The sequence below is a fragment of the Manis javanica genome, chromosome 7, assembly GCF_040802235.1.
Source record: "Manis javanica isolate MJ-LG chromosome 7, MJ_LKY, whole genome shotgun sequence".
Lineage (NCBI taxonomy): Eukaryota > Metazoa > Chordata > Mammalia > Pholidota > Manidae > Manis > Manis javanica.
In genome coordinates, this window is record NC_133162.1 from 34,911,508 (window position 1) to 34,930,878 (window position 19,371).

General features: G+C 38.8%; 1 protein-coding gene and 1 non-coding gene across 3 annotated transcripts in view; one reads left to right on the top strand and one right to left on the bottom strand.

The window, feature by feature from the left end:
• BTAF1 (B-TFIID TATA-box binding protein associated factor 1) overlaps positions 1–19,371 on the bottom strand; it is a 131,971-nt gene that overhangs the window by 69,419 nt on the left and 43,181 nt on the right. The gene's annotated exons all lie outside the window — the stretch shown is intronic.
• LOC140850645 (U6 spliceosomal RNA) lies at positions 4,248–4,354 on the top strand. The gene has a single exon (XR_012133596.1). It is a non-coding gene; the product is annotated as a U6 spliceosomal RNA (small nuclear RNA).

Sequence of the window (19,371 nt, forward strand, 5' to 3'; positions counted from 1 at the left end):
AATTGTCCTGTAGGTTTCTTATTTTTATGGAGGTAGATATAATAAAATGCACAAATCTTAGTGTAAAGCTTGACAAATTTTGACTGGTGTATACACTCACATAACCATCACCTGACCAAGATATTAAAGATTCTAATTTTTCCCCCTTACCTCTTTCACCCATTCCATTTCCCTCCTTTATGGCAACCACCAATCTATTGTGTCTATGAAGTCCATTTCTGTTTTGTTCTTTTGTTTTTTAAATTCCACATGTAAGTAAAATCATATGGTATTTGTCTTTCTCTGTCTGGCTTATTTCACATAACACAATTACCCTCTAGTCCCATCCATGTTGTCACAAACGGCAAGATTTCATTCCTTTTTATGGCTGGGTAATATTTCATTGTATGTTATGTACATTTTCTTTATCCATTAATTCGTTGAGGGACACACAGGTTGTTTCTATAACTTGGCTATTAAAATTATGTGATAAACATAGGAGAGTGTATCTTTTCAAATCAGTGATTTTATTTTCTTTGGGTGAATTCCCTAAGTGGAACTATTGGGTGGTATAGTATTTCTACTTTCAATTTTTTGAAACCTCCATACTGCTTTCCATAGTAGCTGTACCAATTTACATTCCCACCAACTAGTTCACTATTATTATCTTTAAAGATTACAAGGCAAAATCTAGCCCATCCAGGGTTAATCTCTCTCTCACAAATCTGAAAGTTGGCCCACCCATTTTCATTAATTTTGTGCCTATCTTCCAGTAGACACTGATTTAGGCAGATAACTTAACGCCGTTGCTTTGTATTTATTTATAGGCTTATTTATTTAACTGGATTGGTCAGGGAGCAGGGCACGGTGAAGACTGTACTCCCAATCTTTCAGAGATTATCCACCTTGGGATTCCCCACTGCCAATTAAAAAAAAAATACTAGATGAACTTTTAGTATGCTACTAAATAGGACTCCATTAATCAAAAATTTCCTTCCTCCCCCAATTTTAGGCAAAGGAAAGTTTTGATGACTCCTTAACATTAAGTCAAGCACCATGTAAACTAAAATACAGAAAAATTCCAACCAAAGACTGTTTACTTCACCAGGTTTAAATTAACTATAATCTGGAACAATACAACTTAAGTTTTAAGTGAATGCATGTTTTAAGAGGGCTTTAAAAAATTACTGAGGGGTTTAAAAAAAATTAACACAGTATTAGCACTTTATCTTAGTGCTAAACATAGTCCCCAGTGTTTCAGTAGTGAGAATCAGCTGGAAGGGAGGACACTGTGCGAATTACTCAGGGAAATGACTGATAGTTATTTAATGTGACACAGATGGAGAACTCTCTTCCCAGATGTTTTATTCAGACACTGATGTTCCCTCCTGGACTTTGCCTTCCTAAAATTCAGAATAAAGAGAGTTGATAACAGAAATAAAACTATCAGATATTTCACTGTACCTGAAGATCAAGGTGAAAATTCTAACCATCTATACCTTCCAGCCAGATGAATTTCCTTTAACTTCCTCCTTGATGCCACCATGCTTCACTCCTGCTTCCAGAATTTCACATACTGTTCCTTCCTATGACTTTTTCCCAGCTCTTCGCCTGGTTAATTACAGTCATCCTTCAGATAGCTTACACTTCACTTTTGGCAAGATGCCATCCCTTACCTTCATTCACCTGACTAGCTGGATCGAACAGCACCATCTACTTCACCTACCAGATAGTTACTTCATTGTGTTATGAGAGTTTGTCCAATTGTCTGTCTTCTCTTGCCTTGTTTAAGTTCCTGTTTTAAACTCTTAAGAAGGGCAAAGACCTTGTCTCTTACTGATTTAGAAAACTGTAGGCACAAAAATATTTGCTGAGAACAGCAATAGACTTACAGACACTGAAAAGTGACCAGTGGTTACCAATGGGGAGGGATTGGGTGGGGGCAGGAGAGGGGTAAAAGGGCAAAATAATTCACAATCACACTACACAGGAACTGCTGAGTCACTGTGATGTAGTTTGAAACCAACATAAGACTGTATATTAACAACACTAATAAAAAAAAGAAAGTCAAAAAATGTTGAATAAGTATAACTTGCTTACTGCAAATACTCCAAAGTCACAGGGAATAGCTGGTTATATGCAAAATTTCCCACAATTACAGTTGGCTATAAGTCTCTTAAAAACTGGCATCTTAGGTGGGGTAAGATCTTGCCAGTACCCTTATGCTAGGTCCTCTCTTTTATCTTCCCACAAGCATTCCCACAAAAGAGGCAGATGTAGAAAAAAGCAGCAATCTGATCATCACTGCCATGTACACCTGATTCCTGCCTTAGGCAAATTCATCATTTCTACCTCTGTATCAGATAATTTTGGGTTGCAGGGAAGAAGATCTGGAAAGAAGCAGTAACAAAGTGATGAATCACACTGAATTTGTTCACCAATTTGATCTGAAATACTATTTTGGCCCACTGCCAAAAACAAAAAACAACCCCCCCCCAGCTCTGTGATTAATTTATGATACCTTTTTCTATTCATTTGTCCAACCAATATTTATTTAAAGTCAGTTATACATTTAACCTTTGTTCTCCTCCTTTAATTTTTATAAAATCTGTCCAATACCTAATTATGTGAATGTTCTATAACACCAAAGGAAGTCTTAATCAAGCCACCCTTTTGATCTTTCCTTCTCTACATCTGCATGTTAAATTTTCTTACATCCTGAATTAAGTATGCCTCAAATTCCAACTCAATCTCATGTATATCATCAAGCTAAATAGAAGCTTCACATTAAAGCTTGCCTTTGAAACAAAACTGCTTTACAAACAATGCTGTATGTACTGGTAATGAAATTTTAGTAATATGACTAATGGAAATTTTGGAATGACTCATAAAGTGACTGTGATACTAGTGCAACTGAAAAGCTGACCCAACCAGCAAGAGATTAATGTTCAGGAGCATATCTTTCTAGATGATGGAGTCAAGTTCCAGCTACCACACTTACTGGTTGTCAATACTAGTTAATCTACATATTCCAGTAAGTAGTTCACTGGTAGACATATATTCACGGATATACTCTTGCATGTATAAGCAGTCATAGGCAATATAAAAATAGGCAAGAGACAACATGGAAGGTAAAAACAAATGGTAAATTCCTTCACTTTGATTGCCAAGCTGCTATGTAGCAAAAATAAAAAAGTTACATCTTGATTTTAAGTCATTACCAAATGAAGCTAGTTTGGTTTGCTTAAGAGTTCTTATGCCATGGGACCAGAAAGAAGACTGCAATGAACAGCTTATATCTGGGAAAAAGAGAAGACCTCATGGAAAAAGGTAAAGTAGCAAAGCCACAATCCAGTGGGACCTAAGCCCTCCTCGCACCCCAGTTCACCAGTGTGAGGAAGAGAAAAAGAGTGCGGAGGGAATAGAAGGCCAGGGCTGCTAAATATCCACCCCTGGAGATATGCTTCAGGAACACGAATCCACATTACATAGTGCTCTGGAGATTAGAGCAGCTGGAAAGCAAAGACAGGCAGAATACTTGGAGAGACTGAGATTCCAGTTACTTGTGGAGAACAGGTACTCACAATTGGCTGCTCCAGAACAAAAAAAACGTGGGCACTTTGAAATACTTTCCAACAGTGAAAGGGCTGCTAAAGGGGCAAGGATTACACAGAGCTTGCTGCTAAGGAGAAAGGACAGGTGGACAAAATCTTCCTGTCACACTCAGCCCAGGAGGCTGCGAATTTGCAGGAGCTTCAGGAACTCCATTCCCCTGGCTGGCAACACAATCCCAAGGCCCACCATGATGATGCACAGCCTACCACTCCTTTCTCCCTGCTGGCACTGGCTTGGAAACCTGCTGCCCCCGCCATTGTGCCAGGCCAGCCAGAGGGCAGCACCACCTAGAGCAGCTACCGGGCTGTTTCGCAGAGGCTGCTCCCTGTGTGCTAGGCATACTGGCCCTGGCAGTGGAGGCACACACTGCAGCCGGAAAACAGGAAAAAGCTCTTTCCTCCAGACAGGCACCAGCACAGCTCGCCTGCAGCCCCTGCCATCGCCCCAGAGTCTGGGAAGCTCCAGAGAGTAGAGCTCCTGGGAACTAGAGGCACTGCCTACACAAAGTTATTATTCCATATTATTTAGTAGAAACATGAAGTGGTAAAAGAACCTTGTTCAATCCAAAATCCCTCATACGCCCAGAAAGAGGGCTGAGTGAAATTGAAATCACCAATTTTCTTGATAAAGATTTTTTAAAAAATCATACACATGTGCTCACTTTGGCAGCACATATACTAAAATTGGAACGATACAGAGAAGATTAGCATGGCCCCTGCGCAAGGATGACATGCAAATTCGTAAAGCGTTCCATTTTTTTTTTTTTTAAAAAGTGGGATTACTCCCTGATAGAATAAAATTAACTGCAGATCAACAATTAATGCATGCTTTACATATCCTTAATTTTGATCTTTTAAAGGGTGTCAGATGATCAGCTATGGAAGTACATTTTTCTGATAATATTTCTTTCTCTAAAAAAAAAAAAGCAGTTCCTGTGTGGTGATCTCCAATAGGTTCTTCACAATGGTATAAAGGTCATATCAAAGTGTGGGCAAAGGGTTTGTTTGTGTTTATACAGAGGATCAAAGCCTAATTTGGCTACCCAGAAAATGAATTAAGATATGATATGAAGAAGAACTTCCAACATCAACATCCTCTGGAAGAGTCATTCCAGAAGATGATTATCAAAAAACTTCAACAAAGATCCTGGCGCTGTTGCAGTTGTAGCTGCATTCATCCCACCGATTCCTGGACCAGCCAGTGGAATGAAGAAGGAGATATCTAAGCTGGCCTGTGCATACAGTAAAACAACAAATTTGACTGGATCTATATTGTCAGAACTCAACCAAGAATTAGGAGAAGTACAAGTTGCAGAGCTCCAAAATCGTGCGACTACAGACTATCTATTGTTAAAAGAACATATGGGATGTGAACAGTTCCCAGTAATGTGTTGTTTTAATTTGTCTGATTTTTCTCAAACTATTCAAATTCAGTTGGACAATATCCATCATATCATTGATAAGTTTTCACAAATGCCTAGGGTACCTAACTGGTTTTCTTGGTTCACTGGATATGGCTGGTAATTGTAGGTCTGCTTTTGTTATGTATCTGTATTCCTATTCTGTTAATGTGTGTATGCAATTTAATTAGTAGTTTGTTAAAACCTATACATACTTATGTTACTCTACAAGAAGATATGTCAAAGAAATAATCAATCTTCCCATGTTTTCTTCCGTCTGCTACTTCTATAGCTTTTCTTCTTCCTTCCTAATTACAACCCTTAAACAGAATTCGTGCCTCATATTGAAAGTTACCAAGTATCATAATTCTTCCAAGTGGTAAAGATACCTCAAGACAAATGCTGGGCATAGAAACCACAGGGCATAAATCTGCAAAGAAGTAAAAAGCTAACCTTTTCAAAGAATATGGCTTCTCTCTCACCAACTTTACATTTCCCTGTATGGCCCCAGAAGATGACTGGTTAGCCAGAGACAGGTAAGATTCCTCAAGGGAGGAACAACCTAAGACAGGAACAGTCACAGGGGAGCCATCAGGTGAGAAACTGGGGATCAACAGAGGTGAGGCTTAGAACCTCACCCCCCATTTTGAGAGAAATCTTCTGCATCCGTGGATGTTCTGTTGCCCTTGTCTAACTTGGATTAATACGTAGGCTATAGGCACAGACCTGATCATCTACATTTGCCTTCTTACAGCACTAAATTATGTTTTCTACCTTTATCTTGCATCTACCCACCACTTCAGCATTTTATTTAAAAAAATAATAATAATAAGGGAGAAATGTGGGATTCACATATAAATCAAGTATAAAAATCAAACGAATAATCATATCTAACTTGACTTTTTATAGTTCATGATGCATGATCAAAACCGAAAGTCTCTGTGATAGGACTGCCCTTGCACTGTTCACCATGTAAGAACTTATTCACTATGTAAGAACTTGTTCATTATGCTTCAAAAGATTGGAGACTGTTGAGAATTAGGCTTGGGGTTGACTAATGATTGTGCATTGAGTCCCCTATACAGATTTTTATTGTTGTTAACAACCATTTGATCAATAAATATAAGAGATGCCCTCTCAAAAAAAATAAATAAAAAATAAATAAATAAAATAAAATGAAAAATAAAAATAAAGATGTTTTTAAGTAAAAAAAAATCATACACATACTCACAGAGCAACAGAAAAATATGCAAGACCTCAGGAATTCAAGAAAGAGACAGAAACTTTGAAAAATACAGTATTTGAAATGAAACTTACAAAGAAGGGATTTAAAAGCAGATCAGAAAAGGTAGAGGAGACAGTAAATGGAACAGAATTTAGAGAACAAGAATACAAAGAAGTTGAGGCAGAGAGAGAAAAAATGATCTCCAGGAATGAAAGAATAAGACAACTCTGCAAACAATCCAAACAGAACAATATTTGCATTATATATATACACGGGGCTACCAGAAGAAGGAGAGAAAAAGGGATAGAAAGTGTCTTTGAGGAGGTAGTTGCTGAAAACTTCCCCAATCTGGGGAGGAAATAGTCTCTCAGGCCATGGAAAGGGCACAGATCTCCCAAAAAAAGGGATGCAAGGAAGACAATGCCAAGATATGTAATTAAAACAGAAAAGATCAAGGAAAAGGACAGAGTATTAAAAGCAGCCAGAGAGAGAAATAAGATCACCTACAAAGGAAAGCCCATCAGGCTAACATCAGACTTCTCAGCAGAAAACTTACAGGCCAGAAGGGAGTGGTATGATGTATTCAATGCCATGAAGCAGAAGGGCCTGGAACCAAGATTACTTTATCTGGCAAGATTATCATTTAAATTTGAAGGAGGGATTAAACAATTTCCAGACAAACAAAAGGTGAGAGAATTTATCTCCCACAAACTGTCTCTACAGTGTATTTTAAAGGGACTGCTTTAGATGGAACTGCTCCTAAAGCTAAATAGCTGTCACCAGAGAAAATAAAACCACAATAAAGAAAGTAGACCAATTAATTATTAAGCAAATGTAGAATTAAATCAACTATCCAAAAAGTCAGTCAAGGGATACACAAAGAGTACAAAATATGACACCTAACATATAAAGAGTGGATGAGAAAGAAAAGGAATGGAAAAAAAAAACCCTTAGGATTGTGTTTGTAATAGCATAATAAATGAGATAAGTTAGATTGTTAAGATAGTAAAGAAGCTGCCTATGAACCTTTGGTAACCATGAATCTAAAGCCTGCAATGGCAATAAGTACACATATCGATAATCAGCCTAATTGTAAATGGACTAAATGCACCAATCAAGAGACAGAGTTACAGAATGGATAAAAAAGCAAGACCCATCTGTACACTTCCTACAAGAGACTCACTTCAAACCCAAAGACATACACAGACTAAAAGTGAAGGGATGGAAAAAGATATTTCATGCAAATGGAAAAAAGCAGGAGTCGCAGAACTTGTATCTGATAAAACAGACTTCAAAACAAAGAAAGTAACAAGAGACAAAAAAGGACATTATATAATGATAAAGGGATCAGTTGAACAAGAGGATATAACCATTATAAATATCTATGCACCCAACATAGAAGCACACAAATATGTGAAACAAATACTAACAGAATTAAAGGGGAAAATGGAATGCAATGCATTCATTTTAGGAGGCTTCAACACTCCATTCACTCCAAAGGACAGATCAACCAGAAAGAAAATAAGGAGACAGAGACACTGAACAACACACTAGAACAGATATATCTAACAGACATCTACAGAACACTAGACCCAAAAGCAGCAGGATATATACATTCTTCTCAAGTGCACATGGAAGATTTTCCAGAAAAGATCACCAACGAGGCCACAAAAAAACAGCCTCAGTAATTTCAGAAAGACTGGAATTTTACCAACCAGCTTCTCAGACCACAAAGGTATAAAACTATAAATAAATTGCGCAAAGAAAACAAAAAGCTCATAAACACATGGAGGCTTAACGACATGTTTCTAAATAATCAATGGATCAATGACCAAATAAAAACAGAGATTAAGCAATATATGGAAACAAATGAAAACAAGAGCTCATCACCCCAACTGCTGTGGGACGCAGTGACGGCAGTTCTAAGAAGAAAGTATATAGCAATACAGGCCAATCTAATGAAAGAACAATCCCAAATGAACAGTCTAAACTCACAATTAATGAAACTAAAAAAGAACAACAAATCAGGCCCAAAGTCAGTAGAAGGGGGGACATAATTAAGATCAGAGAAGAAATATATAACATGGAGAAGAATAAAACAATAGAAAGAATTAATGAAACCAGGAGATGGTTCTTCAAAAAAATTAAGAAAACAGATAAACCCCTAGCCAGACGTAATCAAGAAAAAAAAAGAGTATCTGCACACATAAAAAGAAATGAGAAAGGAAAAATCACTACAGACACTGCAGAAATACAAAGAATTATTACAGAATACTATGAAAAATTATAAAACAGATTGGATAATCCAGAAGAAAAGGACAACTTTCTACAAAAATCGAACCTTCCAAGACTGCAAGAAGAAACAGAAAAACAGACCACTTACCAGCAATGAAATTGAATTGGTAATCAAAAACTACCTAAGAACAAAATTCCCAGACCAGATGGCATCACTGCTGAATTTTATCAAACATTTAGAGAACACATAATATCCATACTCCTTAAAGTTTTCCAAAAAGTAGAAGAGGAGGGAGTACTTCCAAACCCATTCTATGAAGCTAGCATCACTCTAATACCCAAACCAGGCAAAGACACCACAAAAAAAAGAAAATTACAGACCAATATTCCTGATGAACAGAGATGTAAAACTCAACAAAATATTATCAAACCGAATACAAAAATACATCAAAAAGATCACCCAGAGGGGGCGGAGCCAAGATGGTGGCGTGAGTAGAGCAGAGGAACTCTACTCCCAAAACGACATAGAAATATGAAAATAGAACAAAGACAACTTCCTAAAATAGAAACCAGAGTTCACAGGACAACATCCAGACCACATCCACACCTGCGAGAACCCAGTGCCTCGCGAAGGGGGTAAGATACAAGCCCCGGCCCGGCGGGACCCGAGCGCCCCTCCCCCCAGCTCCCGGCGGGTGGAAAGAAACCAGTGCAGTTTTTCCTTTTTTTCTTGGCGAGTGCTTTTTGGAAGCCTTAAAGGGACAGGGACCCCAATACCAGGGAAACAGGGCAGTAAGGCTGGTGAGCGGGTGCCTGAGACCGGCGCCTGAGGACAAAGAAAATCGTTTTTCCCTTTTTTTTTTGGCGAGTGCTTTTTGGAAGCCTTAAAGGGACAGGGACCCCAATACTAGGGAAACAGAGCAGCAAGACCGGTGAGCGGGTGCCTGAGACCAGTGCCTGAGGACAAAGAAAATCACGCATTTTCCCCTTTTTTGGTGAGTGCTTTTTGGAAGCCTTAAAGGGACAGGGACCCCAATACTAGGGAAACACGGCAGCAAGACCGGTGAGCGGGTGCCTGAGACCGGCGCCTAAGGACAAAGAATATTGCGCATTATTCCCCTTTTTTTTGGTGAGTGCTTTTTGGAAGCCTTAAAGGGGCAGGGACCCCAATACTAGGGAAACAAGGCAGCAAGACCGGTGAGCAGGTGCCTGAGACCGGCGCCTGGGAACAAAGAAAATCACGTGTTTTATCCTTTTTTTTTTTCCCCTCTTTTGTTGTTGCTGTTGTTGTTTCGGTTTGGAGAGTGCTTTCTGGAAGTCTTAAAGGGGCAGGACAGGACACTTAGCCCAGAGACAGGGAATCTGGGGATCTCTGGGCACTCTAACCCCCTGGACAACAGGGAGCACAGAGGCACATTAAAGAGATGAAGAGCCTCCCGGCCGCTCCCCCTCCAACAGGGCTCCACCATTTTGGAGGAGCAGCCCCAGCCAGGCCACGCCCACAGCAACAGCAGAGATAAACTCCATAGCAACTGGGCAGGTAGCAGAAGCCCTGTCTACGCACAGCTGATAAGCATAAGCCACTAGAGGTCGCTATTCTCCCAGGAGAGGAAGGCCACAAACCAACAAGAAGGGAAGCTCTTCCAGCGGTCACTCATACCAGCTCTGCAAACTATCTCTACCACCATGAAAAGGCAAAATTACAGGCAGACAAAGATCACAGAGACAACACCTGAGAAGGAGACAGACCTAACCAATCCTCCTGAAAAATAATAAAAAATAAAAATCATGAACATGCTGACAGAGATGCAGAGAAAAATGCAAGAGCAATGGGATGAGATGCAGAGAAAAATGCAAGAGCAATGGGATGAAGTCCGGAAGGAGATCACAGATGTCAGGAAGGAGATCACAGAAGTGAAACAATCCCTGGAAGGATTTATAAGCAGAATGGATAAGATGCAAGCGGCCATTGAAGGAACAGAAACCAGACAACAGGAACGTATAGAAGCTGACATACAGAGAGATAAAAGGATCTCCAGGAACGAAACACCACTAAGAGAACTATGTGACCAATCCAAAAGGAATAATATTCGTATTATAGGGGTACCAGAAGAAGAAAGAGGAAAAGGGATAGAAAGTCTCTTTGAAGAAATCATTGCTGAAAACTTCAATCAAACAGACCACGGAAATGCACAGAACTGCAAACAGAAAGGATCCAAGGAGGACAACACCAAGACATATAATAATTAAAATGGCAAGGATCAAGGACAAGGAAAGAGTTTTAAAGGCAGCTAGAGAGAAAAAGGTCACCTATAAAGGAAAACCCATCAGGCTAACATCAGACTTCTCGACAGAAACCCTACAGGCCAGAAGAGAATGGCATGATATATTTAATGCAATGAAACAGAAGGGCCTTGAACCAAGGATACTGTATTCAGCACGACTATCATTTAAATATGATGGTGGGATTAAACAATTCCCAGACATGCAAAAGCTGAGGGAATTTGCTTCCTACAAACCACCTCTACAGGGCATCTTACAGGGACTGCTCTAGATGGGAGCATTCCTAAAAAGAGCACAGAACAAAACATACAACATATGAAGAATGGAGGAGGAGGAATAAGAAGGGAGAGAAGAAAAGAATCTCCAGACAGTGCATATAACAGCTCAAAAAGCAAGCTAAGTTAGGCAGTAAGATACTAAAGAAGCTAACCTTGAACCTTTGGTAACCACGAATCTAAAGCCTGCAATGGCAATAAGTACATATCTTTCAATAGTCACCCTAAATGTAAATGGACTTAATTAACCAATCAAAAGACAGAGTAATAGAATGGATAAAAAAGCAAGACCCATCTATATGCTGCTTACAAGAAACTCACCTCAAACCCAAAGACAAGCACAGACTAAAAGTCAAAGGACGGAAAAACATATTTCAGGCAAACAACAGCGAGAAGAAAGCAGGGGTTGCAGTACTAATATCAGAAAAAATAGACTTCAAAACAAAGAAAGTAACAAGAGATAAAGAAGGACACTACATAATGATAAAGGGCTCAGTCCAACAAGAGGATATAACCATTCTAAATATATATGGCCCAACACAGGAGCACCAGCATTTGTGAAACAAATACTAACAGAACTAAAGAGGGAAATACACTGCAATGCATTCATCTTAGGAGACTTCAACACACCACTCACCCCAAAGGATAGATCCACCAGGCAGAAAATAAGTAAGGACACACAGGCATTGAACAACAGACTAGAACAGATGGACCTAACAGACATCTATAGAACTCTACATCCAAAAGCAACAGGATATATATTCTTCTCAAGTGCACATGGAACATTCTCCAGAAGAGACCACATACTAGCTCACAAAAAGAGCCTCAGTAAAATCCAAAATATTGAAATTCTACCAACCAATTTGTCAGACCACAAAGGTATAAAAGTAGAAATAAATTCTACAAAGAAAACAAAAAGGCTCACTAACACATGGAGGCTTAACAACATGCTACTAAATAATCAATGGATCAATGAACAAATCAAAATAGAGATCAAGGAATATATAGAAATAAATAACAACAACAACACAAAGCCCCAACTTCTCTGGGATGCAGCGAAAGCAGTCTTAAGAGGAAAGTATATAGCGATCCAGGCACACCTGAAGAAGGAAAAACAATCCCAAATGAATAGTCTAACATCACAACTATCGAAACCGGAAAAAGAAGAACAAATGAGGCCTAAGGTCAGCAGAAGGAGGGACATAATAAAGATCAGAGAAGAAATAAACAAAATTGAGAAGAATAAAACAATAGCAAAAATCAACGAAACCAAGAGCTGGTTCTTTGAGAAAATTAACAAAATAGATAAGCCTCTAGTCAAACTTATTAAAAGAAAAAGAGAATCAACACAAATCAACATAATCAGAAATGAGAATGGAAATATCACGACAGACCCCACAGAAATACAAAGAATTATTAAAGACTACTATGAAAACCTATATGCCAACAAGCTGGAAAACATAGAAGAAATGGACAACTTCCTAGAAAAATACAACCTCCCAAGACTGACCAAGGAAGAAACACAAAAGTTAAACAAACCAATTACAAGCAAAGAAGTTGAAACGGTAATCAAAAAACTACCCAAGAACAAAACCCCGGGGCCGCACGGATTTATCTCGGAATTTTATCAGACACACAGAGAAGACATAATACCCATTCTCCTTAAAGTGTTCCAAAAATAGAAGAAGAGGGAATACTCCCAAACTCATTCTATGAGGCCAACATCACCCTAATACCAAAACCAGGCAAAGACCCCACCAAAAAAGAAAATTACAGACCAATATCCCTGATGAATGTAGATGCAAAAATACTCAATAAAATATTAGCAAACAGAATTCAACAGTATATCAAAAGGATCATACACCATGACCAAGTGGGATTCAAGCAGGGATGCAAGGATGGTACAACATTCGAAAATCCATCAACATCATCCACCACATCAACAAAAAGACAGACAAAAACCACATTATCATCTCTACAGATGCTGAAAAAGCATTTGACAAAATTCAACATCCATTCATCATAGAAACTCTCAGCAAAATGGGAATAGAGGGCAAGTACCTCAACATAAGAAAGGCCATATATGATAAACCCACAGCCAGCATTATACTGAACAGCGAGAAGCTGAAAGCATTTCCTCTGACATTGGGAACCAGACAGGGATGTCCACTCTCCCCACTGTTACTTAACATAGTACTGGAGGTCCTAGCCACGGCAATCAGACAAAACAAAGAAATACAAGGAATCCAGATTGGTAAAGAAGAAGTTAAACTGTCACTATTTGCAGATGATATGATACTGTACATAAAAAACCCTCAAGACTCCACTCCAAAACTACTAGAACTGATATCGGAATACAGCAAAGTTACAGGATACAAAATTAACACACAGAAATCTGTAGCTTTCCTATGCACTAACAATGAACCAATAGAAAGATAAATCAGGAAAACAATTCCATTCACCATTGCATCAAAAAGAATAAAATACCTAGGAATAAACCTAACCAAAGAAGTGAAAGACTTATACTCTGAAAACTACAAGTCACTCTTAAGAGAAATTAAAGGGGACACTAACAAATGGAAACTCATCCCCTGCTCATGGCTAGGAAGAATTAATATAGTCAAAATGGCCATCCTGCCTAAAGCAATATACAGATTTGATGCAATCCCTATCAAATTACCAGCAACATTCTTCAATGAATTGGAACAAATAATTCAAAAATTCATATGGAAACACCAAAGACCCCGAATAGCCAAAGCAATCCAGAAAAAGAAGAATAAAGTAGGGGGGATCTCACTCCCCAACTTCAAGCTCTAGTATAAAGCCATAGTAATCAAGACAATTTGGTACTGGCACAAAAACAGAGCCACAGACCAGTGGAACAGATTAGAGACTCCAGAAATTAACCCAAACATATATGGTCAATTAATATTTGATAAAGGAGCCATGGACATACAATGGCAAAATGACAGTCTCTTCAACAGATGGTGCTGGCAAAACTGGACAGCTACATGTAGGAGAATGAAACTGAACCTTTGTCTAACCCCATATACAAAGGTAAACTCAAAATGGATCAAAGACCTGAATGTAAGTCATGAAACCATTAAACTCTTGGAAAAAAACATAGGCAAAAACCTCTTAGACATAAACATGAGTGATCTCTTCTTGAACATATCTCCCTGGGCAAGGAAAACAACAGCAAAAATGAGCAAGTGGGACTACATTAAGCTGAAAAGTTTCTGTACAGCGAAAGACACCATCAATAGAACAAAAAGGAACCCTACAGTATGGGAGAATATATTTGAAAATGACAGATCCGATAAAGGCTTGACGTCCAGAATATATAAAGAGCTCACACGCCTCAACAAACAAAAAACAAATAACCCAATTAAAAAATGGGCAGAGGAACTGAACAGACAGTTCTCTAAAAAAGAAATACAGATGGCCAACAGACACATGAAAAGATGCTCCACATCGCTAATTATCAGAGAAATGCAAATTAAAACTACAATGAGGTATCACCTCACACCAGTAAGGATAGCTGCCATCCAAAAGACAAACAACAACAAATGTTGGCGAGGCTGTGGAGAAAGGGGAACCCTCCTACACTGCTGGTGGGAATGTAAATTAGTTCAACCATTGTGGAAAGCAGTATGGAGGTTCATCAAAATGCTCAAAACAGACCTACCATTTGACCCAGGAATTCCACTCCTAGGAATTTACCCTAAGAATGCAGCAATCAAGTTTGAGAAAGACAGATGTACCCCTATGTTTATCGCAGCACTATTTACAATAGCCAAGAGTTGGAAGCAACCTAAATGTCCATTGGTAGATGAATGGATAAAGAAGATGTGGTACATATATACAATGGAATACTACTCAGCCATAAGAAGAGGGAAAATCCTACCATTTGCAGCAACATGGATGGAGCTGGAGAGTATTATGCTCAGTGAAATAAGCCAAGCGGAGAAAAAGAAATACCAAATGATTTCACTCATCTGAGGAGTATAAGAACAAAGGAAAAACTGAAGGAACAAAACAGCAGCGGAATTACAGAACCCAAAAATGGACTAACAGGTACCAAAGGGAAAGGAACTGGGGAGGATGGGTGGGCAGGGGGGGATAAGAGGGGGGAAGAAGAAGGGGGGTATTAAGACTAGCATGCATAGTGGGGGGAGGGAGGGCTGTACAACAAAGAGAGGACAAGTAGTGATTCTACATTTTGCTATGCTGATGGACAGTGACTGTAATGTGGTTTTTAGGGGGGACCTGATATAGGGGAGAGCATAGTAAACATAGTATTCATCATGTAAGTGTAGATTAAAGATTAAAAAAAAAAATCAGTTCCTGTGTGCTGACCTCCAATGAGTTCTACACAGTGGTATAGAGGGCATGTCAAAGTGTGGACAAAGGGTCTGTTTGTTTCTATGCAGAAGATCAAGGCCTACTTTGGCTATCCAGAAAATGAACTAAGATACAATATGAGGAGGAGCTTCCGGCATCAGCACTCTCTGGAGGACTCGTGCCAGGGGATGATCATCAAAAAGCCTCCACAGAGATCTGGGCGATGCTGCGGTTGTGGCTGCATCCACCCCACCATTTCCTGGACTTGTCATTGGAATGAGGAGGGAGATGTATAGGCTGGCATGTGCATACAGTGAGACAACGAACTTGACCAGATCTGTACTGTTGGAACTCAATCAGGAGTTGGGAGGGGTGCAAGTTGTAGCGCTCCAAAATCTTATGACTATAGACTATCTACGGTTAAAAGAACATATGGGATGTGAACAGATCTCAGAAATGGGTTGTTTTAATTTGTCTGACTTCTCTCAGACTGTTCAAGTACAGTTGGACAATATCCATCATATCATAGACTAATTTTCACAAATGCCTAGAGTGCCTAAATGGTTTTCTTGGCTTCACTAGAGATGGCTGGTAATTATAGATTTGCTTTGTTTATGTCACCATATTCCTATTAGTTAGTAATTGAAAACCTATACATACTTAAGGTACTCTACAAGAAGATATGTCAAAGAAATAATCAATCCTCCCATGTTTTCTTCCATATGCTACCTCTATAGCTTTTCTTCTTCCTTCCTAATTACAACCCTTAAACAGAATTCGTGCCTCATATGGAATTTACCGAGCATCATAATTCCTCCAGGTGGTAAAGATACCTTGAGACAAGTGCTGGGCATAGAAGCCACAGGGCATAAATCTGCAAAGAAGTAAAAAGCTAACCTTTTCAAACAATATGGCTTCTCTCTCACTTACCAACTTTACATCTCCCTGTATGGCCCCGGAAGATGACTGGTTAGCCAGAGACGGGTAAGATTCCTCAAGGGAGGAACAACCTAAGACAGGCACAGTCGCAGGGGGGCCATCAGGTGAGAAATCGGGGAACAACAGTGGTGAAGCTTAGAACCGCACCCCCCCCGTGTTGAGAGAAAGCCTCTGCATCCATGGATGTTTTATTGCCCTTGTCTAGCTCGGATTTGCACATAGTCTACAGGCACACACCTGATCATCTACAATTGCTCTCTTACAACACTAAAGTATGTTTTCTACCTTTATCTTGCATCTACCTACTACTTCAGCAGTTTATTAAAAATAAAAATAATAATAAAGGGAGAAATGTGGGATCCACATATAAATCAAGTATAAAAAATCAAACAAATGTTCATACTTGACCTGATTGTTTATAGTTCATAATGCATGATCAAAACCAAAAGTTTCTGTGATGAATGCCCTTGTACTGTTCACCATGTAAGAACTTATTCACTATGTTAGAATTCGTTCACCATGTAAAAACTTGTTCGTTATGCTTCAGAAGATTGGAGACTGAAGAGAACTAGGCTTGAGATGGATTAATGACTGTGCATTGAGCATTGACCCCCCTATACTGAATTTTATTGTTGTTAACAACCATTTGATCAATAAATATGAGAGATGCCCTCTCAAAAAAAAAAAAAAAAAAAAAGATCACCCATCATAATCAAGTGGGGTTTATTCCCAGTAATGCAAGGATGGTACAATATTTGAAAATCCATCAACATCATCCACCACATCATCAAAAAGGACAAAAACCACATGATCATCTCCATAGATGCTGAAAAAGCTTTTGACAAAATTTAACATCCATTCATGATAAAAACTCTCAACAAAATTGGTACTGAGGGCAAGAACCTCAACATAATAAAGGCCATATATGACAAAACCACAGCCAACATCATATTTAACAAAAAGCTAAAAGCTTTTCCTCTAAGATCGGGAACAAGACAAGGCTACCACTCTCCCTACTTTTATTCAACATAGTACTGGAGGTCTTAGACACGGCAATCAGACAACACAAAGAAATAAAAGCATCCAGATTGGTAAGGAAGAAGTTAAACTATCCCTGTTTGCAGATGACATGATATGGTACATAAAAAACCCTAAAGAATCCACTCCAAAACCAGCAGAACTAATAACTGAATTCAGCAAAGTTGAAGGATACAAAATTAATAAAACAGAAATCTGCTGCATTCCTACATACTAATGATGAACTAGCCAAAAGAGACATCAGGAAAACAATTCCATTCACAATTGAATCAAGAAGAGTAAAATACCTAGGAATAAACCTAACCAAAGAGGTGAAAGACCTACACCCTGAAAACTACAAAACACTCATAAGAGAAATTAAAGAAGACACCAATGAATGGCAATATATCCCGTGCTCATGGATAGGAAGAATTAATATTGTCAAAATGTCCATTCCGCCTAAAGCAATCTACAGATTCAATGCAATCCTTATAAAAATACCAACAGCATTCTTCAAGAAACTAGAACAAAGAGTTTGAAAATTCATATGGAACACAAAAGACCCAAATAGCCAAAGCAATCCTGAGAAGGAAGAATAAAGCTGGGAGTATTATGCTCTCCAATTTCAAGCTCTACTACAAAGCCACAGTAATCAAAACAATTTGGTACTGCAAAAGAACAGACCCATAGATCAGTGGAACAGAATAGAGAGCCCAGATATAAACCCACACATATATGGCCAATTAATGTACGATAAAGGAGCCATGGATATACAATGGGGAAATGACAGCCTCTTCTACAACTGGTGTTGGCAAAACTGGACAGCTATATGTGAGAGAATGAAATTGGATTAATGTCTAACTCCATACAGAGAAGTAAACTTGAAATGGATCAAAGACCTGAATGTAAGTCAGGAAACCATAAAACTCTTAGAAGAAAACATAGGCAAAAGCTCTTGAATATGAACATGAGAAACTTCTTCCTGAACACAACATCTCAGGCAAGGGAAAGTGGAACTATATCAAACTGAAAAGCTTCTGTACAGCAAAGGATACCATCAGTAGAACAAAAAAGCATCCCACAGTACGGGAGAATATAGTCATAAATGACATATCTGATAAGGGGTTAACATCCAAAATACATAAAGAACTCCCATGCCTCAACAACCCAAAAAGCAAATAATTCAATTAAAAGATGGGCAGAGGATCTGAACAGACACTTACCGAAGGAAGAAATTCAGATGGTCAACAGGCACATGAAAGGATGCTTAACATCGCTAATCATCAGAGAAATGCAAATTAAAACCACAATGAGATATCACCTCATACCAGTTAGGATGGCCAACATCCAAAAGACAAGCAACAACAAATGCTGGCAAGGATGTGGGGAAAAGGGAACCCTCCTACACTGTTGGTGGGAATGTAAATTAGTTCAACCACCGTGGAAAGCAATATGGAAGTTTCTCCAAAACTAAAAATAGAAATACCATTTGACCCAGGAATTCCACTCCTAGGAATTTACTCAAAGAAAACAAGAGCACAGATTCAAGAAGAAATATGCACCCCCATGTTTACTGCAGCACTATTTACAAGAGCCAAGCAAGGTAAATGTCCATCAATAGATGAATGGATAAAGAAGATGTGGTACATATACACAATGGAATATTATTCAGCCATAAGAAGAAAACAAATCCTACCACAATGGAATATTATTCAGCCATAAGAAGAAAACAAATCCTACCATTTGCAACAACATGGATAGAACTTGAGGGTATTATGCTCAGTGAAATAAGCCAGGCAGAGAAAGATAAGTATCAAATGTTTTCACTCATCTGTGGAGTATAACAATAAAGCAAAAACTGAAGAAACAAAACAGCAGCAGACTCACAGAACACAATAATGGATTAGCGGTCACGAAAAGGAAAGGTGTTGGGGAGGGTGACTGGAAGGGAGGTATAAGGGGATTAAGGGGTATTATGATTAGCACACATAATATAGGGGGGGCATGGGGAAAGAAGTATAATAGACAAGTAGTGACTCTATAGCATCTTACTATGCTGA